The sequence below is a fragment of the Ziziphus jujuba genome, chromosome 1, assembly GCF_031755915.1.
Source record: "Ziziphus jujuba cultivar Dongzao chromosome 1, ASM3175591v1".
Classification (NCBI taxonomy): Eukaryota; Viridiplantae; Streptophyta; class Magnoliopsida; order Rosales; family Rhamnaceae; genus Ziziphus; species Ziziphus jujuba.
In genome coordinates this window covers 22,430,136-22,438,113 of record NC_083379.1, presented here as the reverse complement: position 1 = coordinate 22,438,113, position 7,978 = coordinate 22,430,136, and positions in this window count along the sequence as shown.

The following is a 7,978-nucleotide window of genomic DNA, read 5'->3' as shown; positions in this document are numbered from 1 at the left end:
CATAGAGTTTTCACATTATTGATGTAAAGCTTGTAATTCTTCTAGATTAAGACAAGAGATCTTCTTTGGTTGCCCTATGACAAATCTCGTAGCATAGATGATTGAACCATATAAATGTGCTTGTGCCTTGCTCTTTCTTTATTCTTGTTCATTTTTTATTTTACGATTGGTTTGTTTTTCTTGGTTATTGCTGCTTGTGTTGCCTTTATTTTATGAATATATTGTTTGCTTAAGACTTGTGTGGGATTTCTTTTTTGTGCCTAATATCTATTGGTAAGTGTGCACATAATATATTGATAGATATATAAATATTTTGTAGACTTAGCATAATCAGTTACGCATTTATCAATTATGCACTTACAGGGCCAAATTTATGCCATTAATGGGACTGACTTGATTACTGTTTAATGTAGTAGAGCTCTTGGGCACACACTCTTATAATACTTTAGTTGGCCCATTGGACTAAAGTATTAACACTCTTTAGAGGCCCATTTGACTTACTCATATTTTTATTATTATTATTAAATTATTATTTTGGTTTGTGTTAAACTTAATGGGTAAATCTGTGACTTGCACGTGACTTTAATCTATAAAAGGCTTAAGTTTTATTGTTAGGGCAAATAAGCAAATACATGCCATATTTGTGTTAGGGTTTTCAAAGATTAGAATGAGAGCAATTTGAGAGCAGTGTGTCTATATGTACTACTATTACATTGTTTTGTGTTTTGCAGAATTACAAATAGGAAATTTATCAATGGCCACATTTGGAGATCAGTACATTTTATGAATTAGTAGTTAATATCATAATGAAATTTATTATGTATTTTTGATGATCCGAATCTATTTATTTAATTTTAACAATTGCTATTAGAGCCTAGATGCATAGTAAATTCCATAGTGATTTGTTATTATATTGACTATGTACGTGCATCGGATTGTTATTGTGTTCAAACATGATTTGGAACAAGTATATAAACATCGGCCATTGATTTGTGATCCAAATATATGTTTCTTCATTTTATTTTTTCCCTTTCATGATGGATCTATGAGATTACATATTTTATGAGTTTTGTGAAACATTTACATACATGTCTATTTTTCTTTGAATTAATCCAATAGTGTTTTTCCATTAAAAAAAAATATTTCTAATAAATTCATGACCTGAGTATTGTGGAATCATGTTTTCTGTGTGGAATGGAATATTTTTTAAGCCTTAATTTTTTATCTTAAACTCATAAACCCATTAAAAACCCATGTATATTTAAATTGATAAATCATGGTTTTAAGTTGAAATTAACTGAAATTAGGCCTAGATTATGCTTGCCCATCACCGGACAATTGGACCATTGCTGTACCAGTTGGAAACAACATCCAAAAAGTTGTTTTCTAGACGAGTCGAAACCAGGTCACGTATCCCATTTTGGTGTGACTAGGTTCAGAAGAAAGGTTCAACAACATGTCATTCTGGTTTGTTAACATAATCATGCTCATATTAGCATGATGTCAGACGACAAGTTGAGCTGGCGCTGACATGTACTGCTTATGTCATTATGATGTCAGACATGCTGCGAGCAAGCTGCTGACATCAGATGATGACATCAACATGGTTATGCAATGACATCAGCATGATGACATCAGCATAGCATGTGGCCATTGTGATGGCATCAGCATGATGCTGTCATCGTGTTGACACCATCATGTTGACGTCAACAACCCATTAAATTTTTTTAAATAATAAAAATAATTCTTTCTTATTTATTTATTTATTTGCTTGTTTGTTTGTTGTTTTATAAGATAAAATAAAATAAAAAAATTACATCCCTAATTTTTCAAATAAAATACCTATGATCAAAATTGAACTGTATTAGCTTTCCGTAAAGAAACTTTGTGTCTAGTTGGTATAGTAGTATACGATTTTAGGTGCTCACCTGTCATGAGACTTATTTTGTCTATGTTATGCATGTCAATGTAATATGTGTTGACATAGTAAATGGAATTTTAGATTCTTAACTATCATAAGACTTAATTTTATCCAACTTATGGGTGTTAATACAATATTGGCATAATGGATAGTATGTTCTTGTATTTACTTATTTCATGAAATTGACAATATGTTAATTATCTCCCACTAGTTAACCAGGGTCTATACAGGTAACTAGGCTACCCTATTGGTGGTTTTAGTTGGTTAGTATGATGCTTAGAATGGCAATAGAAGTTAATTGAATTCCATGAATTGCAGGTTCTGAGTTACCCTATCGGTGATTCAATTCAACGCATTAGGTTTTGGTTATTTGGTTGACTATTTATGGCCCATGTAACGGGTATCTGTAGTGCTACAAAGACCCTAGTGATGTTTATATTTTGTGTTTTATGTTAAGGGGCTAGAAAATAGTAATTGTGTTAGTTTTTGTTTTGAATGCTTTGTTGAGTTTGCTATTTTCATAACTAGTAGCACTTTGAATGTTCTACTAACTGCCATGATGAAGTTGGATGTGACAAATTACTAGAAGTGGAAGAAGACTTTGATTATGAATATGACCTTTATGAAATTAGATTGGGCTTTGAAGATGGATCCATCGAAGATACCAATAGATGAGAGTAATGCTATAGCTAAGAAACTCTATAAGGATTTGAAGCACTCTAACAAGTGCTATATGATGATGATAGAGAACTATATGGATGAATCTATATATGCAAGTATTCCAAAGGTGGATATTGCAAAGGAACTTCTTGCGGAGATAGGAAACAACTTTATCACATTTGATATGAATGATAAGTATCATTATTTGGACCTTTTGAACAACACCAAGTATGATGGCGTTAAAAGAGTGAAGGATCATATTATGTTACTTGCCTCATACTAGAACAAGCTCAAGGACATTCAAATGGACATTGGAGAGGAGTTCTTAACCTATTCTATAATGAGAAGCCTCCCATCTCAGTTTGATAGTATAAGGTCAATTCTGAATATCAAGAAGGAAGCTTGTAACTTGGAGGAGTTTACTACCATTCTTGTCAAGAAGGAAGATGATATTAAGTAAAACAAATCGAGGTCTGTTGCTATGGTATCACATCAGGTAAAAAGTCTAAGAAGTTTTTCTTGAAGAAGGGACAAGGGTTTAAGCCTAATAAAAAGAAGGTTTTTGGTGTGAATTCTAAAGGGCCTAAGGATGGTGCTTATCATATAGGAGAGAAGAATGAATACTTCAATGGAAAGTGTAGCTACTGCAATGAGGTTGGACACAAGAAGGTAGATTGTTGGAAATTAAAGGGAAAGTAAGAAAAGAAAATAGATGATAAGTCAAAGGGGGTTAACCAGTCTTGAGCAGCATGCTTACAGGGGACATAGTTTAAGAGTGAAGTTGGATATCATGTGAACAATCAAGTTGAAGCTTACCACTAGATATGTTTTAGAGTTACAAGAACTTTCCTATGTACCCTTGATAAGAAAGAACTTGTAATCTATTTCTTTTTTGAATAATCAAGCTTATAGTTTTTGGTTTGGTAATAACAGAGTTGAGCTATAACAGAATATTAAAATTGTTGGTTTTGGATCTTTACGTAGCAATTTATATCAACTTGAATTATTTATTAATGGTCTCAATTATTTTGTTAGTTCAGTTATTGCTCCTATTATTGCTTCCAAACGTCCAAAAGTTAATGATAATTCTTCGATGTTATGGCATAAGCGTTTGGGATGTATTTATAGGCATAGAATGGAAAGGTTGGTGAAAGATGGAACTTTTTCAATCTGTCAACTTATGTACAATGTCTGGAAAGGAAGTTAACTTCTAAGGTTAGAAAAGGTAAATTAACTAGGTGTAGAGATGTTTTGGAGTTAATCCACACTGATACATGTGGACCTTTCACACTAACTATCTTAGATGGTTATAGGTATTTTATTACCTTCATTGATGACTTCCTTTATTATAGATACATTGAGCTTATCCATGGAAAGTCAGATTCTTTGGTTGCTTTTAAGGAGTTTAAGGTAAAGGCGGAACTTCAAAAGAATAAGAAGTTAAAGGTTGTGAAGTCTGACAGAGGTGGTGAATTTTATAGTAGATATGATAAGACTGGATGAAATTCAAAGCCATTTGCAATTTATTTGCATGAGTGCAACATTAATGCGTAGTATATAATGCATGGTACTTCTCAGCAAAATGATATAGTTAAGCGAAGAAATCACACTTTGTTGCATATGGTGCGATTTATGTTGGAAAAATTCTAGTTTGCTAGATTACTTGTGTGGAGAAAGTTTAAGGAAAGTGGCTTATATTCTAAACCAAGTGCAGAGTAAATCCATTCCTAAGACCCCCTTTGAGTTGTAGCCAGGAAAAAAGCCCAATCTGCACCAGTTTCATGTATGTGGTTGCAAAGATAAGGTTTGAGTTTATAATCTTAAATTAAGAAATTGGATCCAAAAACCATCAGTGGTTATTTTGTTGGTTATCGTATAGGATCAAAGGGTTTAAGATTTTTTTGTCCATCTTACACCACCAGGATCATGGAGTCAGATAAGGCTATTTATTTTGAATATGATGTTTGATTTAATATAGTAATGGTCTAAGTGAGCCCCAATTTAGAGAAGAAAGTGTTTTCATTCCCAATGTTGTTGTTCTTGACAAAGATATTGTTGATCCAGTCATTGATGAACTAGCAGTCGATCAGGATGAACCCATTATTGAAGAGCAGGATGTTTCAGCTATTGTAGATGTTGATGTACCTTTGAAAAGGTCATAAAGGACTAGGAGATCAGCTATTGCTGATGATTATGAGGTTTACCTATAGGAGCATAAGTTTAACATAAGTGATGATTCAAATCCAATCACTTATGATGAGTCCATAATCAGTTCGCACTCAAATTTTTAGTTGGATGCAATGGAAGATGAAATGAAATCCATAGCGTCAAATGGTGCATGGAACTTGGTTAAGTTACCAGAAGGTAGCAATCCTTGTGTGCAAATGGGTTTTTAAGACTAAAAGAGACTTTAATGGTCAAGTGGAAAGTGCCTTATACTTGTTGCTAAAGAGTTTAGTCAGAAGGAAGGAATTGATTACACTGAGATATTCTCTCATGTATCCACAAAGGATTCTTTTAAAATTATTATGACAATTATGGCACATTATGATCTGAAGTTGCACCAGATGGATGTTAGAACTGCTTTTCTGAATGGTGATTTGCATGAGGATATGTATATGGTTCAACTAGTTGGCTTTTAGCAAACGGGGAATGGTAATTTAGTTTAAAAGATTAAGAAGTCTATTTATAGTCTTAAGCACACTTCGAGGCAGTAGTATCTCAAGTTTGATGAACTTGTCATCAAAAATTACTTGAAGAAGAATGTTGTTGATAGGTGCATATATATGAAGGTTAGTGGGAGGAGTTTCATATTCCTGGTGTTGTATGTTGATGACATACTCTTGGCTACCAATGACACTAACCTGTTGGCTAAGACAAAGCAAATGTTATGCAACTACTTTGACATGAAATATCTTAGTGAGTTTTCTTTTGTTTTAGGCATCAAGATTGTTCAAGATAAGACTAATTATGTGTTGCAGTTGTCTCAAAGAGCCTATATTGATAGGATCATTAAAATGTTTAATATGCACAATTGTTCTCCTGGAAGTATACCAGCCACAAAATGTGAAAGGCTTTCTAAGAATGATAGAGAAAGGATAGCAATGAAAAATATTCACTATTTTTTAGCAGTGGGTAGTTTGATTATGCTCAAGTTTATACACGACCTGATATGGCTTTTCTTGTGGGCGTGCTTGGTATATTTATGAATAATTCTGGTCCTATTCATTACCAAGTAATAAGAAGGTTTTTATGTATCTTTAGGGTACTAAAGATTATATGTTGACATATGGACCCATCAATTCTCTTGGTGTAGTTGGTTATAGTGACGAAGATTATAAAGGCTATATGGACGATAAAAAATCTCTAACTGGATATATATTTATCATGGTCAAAAGTGTTGTGTCTTGTTGGAGTGCTAAGCAATCTATGACAACTTCCTCGATTATGGAGGTAGAATGTGGCGTGTTATGAGACAACCAGTCATGCAGTTTGACTTCAAAATTTATTGGTCATTTAGGAGTAGTTGACTCCATTATGAGGCCTATTATGATGTATTGTGATAATACTATAGTGATTTCTTTTTCCAATAATTTAAAAGGTACTTCTGGTGTGAGATATATTGATGTAAAGTATTTTGTAGTGAAAGAGAAAATTGAAAAGGGGATCATTATTGCTGTTCACATGCCAACTTACAATATGGTGGCAGATCCATTGACCAAGGCTTTACCGTCAGGCATATTTGAGTAGCATGTATCCCGTATGGGACTCTAGGCCGTTGAGACTGCTATAGGTAGTGGGAGCTTATTATGTATTCTACAATAATTTCCATGTTTAGTATATTTATTTCTTTGAGTATATTGATTGATGTATGTGGATCAATATTTATTTATGAGACATATATTACTATATTATTGCTCCTTATATTCGCAAACCTGTTTAAGACTTATAGTCTATGTATATATGTGTATGTTGATCTGTAGGAGCCATGGTAAGTCCTTACAACCTAGTTTGGATATATTTTGTTGCATCCTGTCAATATACAATGTATTAGGATGAAATAGTATTGTGTGTTAGGGATTGCACATGGTAAGGTAAATCTCTACTACCTAGATTGAGTTTATGGTATGCAAAGTGCTTAATTGAAATGGTATCATGTTTTGAGAGATTTACTGAGAGAATCTCTACTACCTAATCTGGTATATTGTTGTGTCCTATCGGTATGCTATATATTTAGATGACATGGTATTTTGTTTTGGGGCATTTTATAGTAAGTGAGTTTTGGATATTATATATGTGATGATGATTATCCAGTTCAAGTGGAAGAATATTAGATATATAAATATTTTGTGGACTTGACATAATCAATTGCTCACTTACAGACCCCAATTCATGCCATTAAAGGGACTGGCTTGATTACCTATTAATATCGTAAGGTCCTTGAGCACATACTCTCTATAATATTCCAGTTAGCCCATTGAACTGGAAGACCAACTTTCTTTAAAGGCCCAGTTGACTTATCCATATTTTTATTATTATTATATTTATTATTAAATTATTATTTTTGTGTGTGTTAAAATTAATGGTAAATCTGTGACTTGCACGTGACTTTAGTCTATAAAAGGCTTGAGTTTCATTGTTAGGGCAAGTGAGCAAATACACGCCGTATTTGTGATATGGTTTCCAGAGATTAAAGTGAAAATTGTTTGAGAGCAGTGCGTCCATAGGCTCTACTATTATATTTTTTTCTTATTTGTAAGATTACAAATAAGAAGTTCATTAATAGCTGTATTTAGAAGTTAATACCTTTTATAAATTGGTTGTTAATATCATAATGAAATTTATTATGGTTGTTTGACGATTAAATCTATTTATTTAATTTCAACAGGTATTTGATCAATTTTCAAACCGAGGGTTATGCACCACAAACCCTTTAATATTATTTCTTATATTCTTCTTTTTACCGACAAGAAAAAGCATTCACTTTCATGATTGTGTCCTCTGACGTTTTGTATTATGCTTTTTTATTTTTTTCCTACATTGATTTGCATATAAGTTCACTAAATTTCTTAGTTCAAGTATTTTATGATTATGCATGTTTATTTTATTTAATTATATTATTTTATATCATATAAATATGTTATTATATTCATATAATCAGTATGTCTCTGTAGACACCTGCATTTTTTTAAATGTGAACATGGTTTTTTATAGCCCTTTTTTTTTTAAATCATTGTCAATAAAACCACTGTAATAAAAGGTTCTTCTAATATGATTATCTAAAATAACATCCACATTCTAAAACAAATGGATGTTAGCACGGGATACACTTCCTTTATATAATATAATATATAAATATATATTATGTGTGTCACATATCAAGTGCAGCATATAATA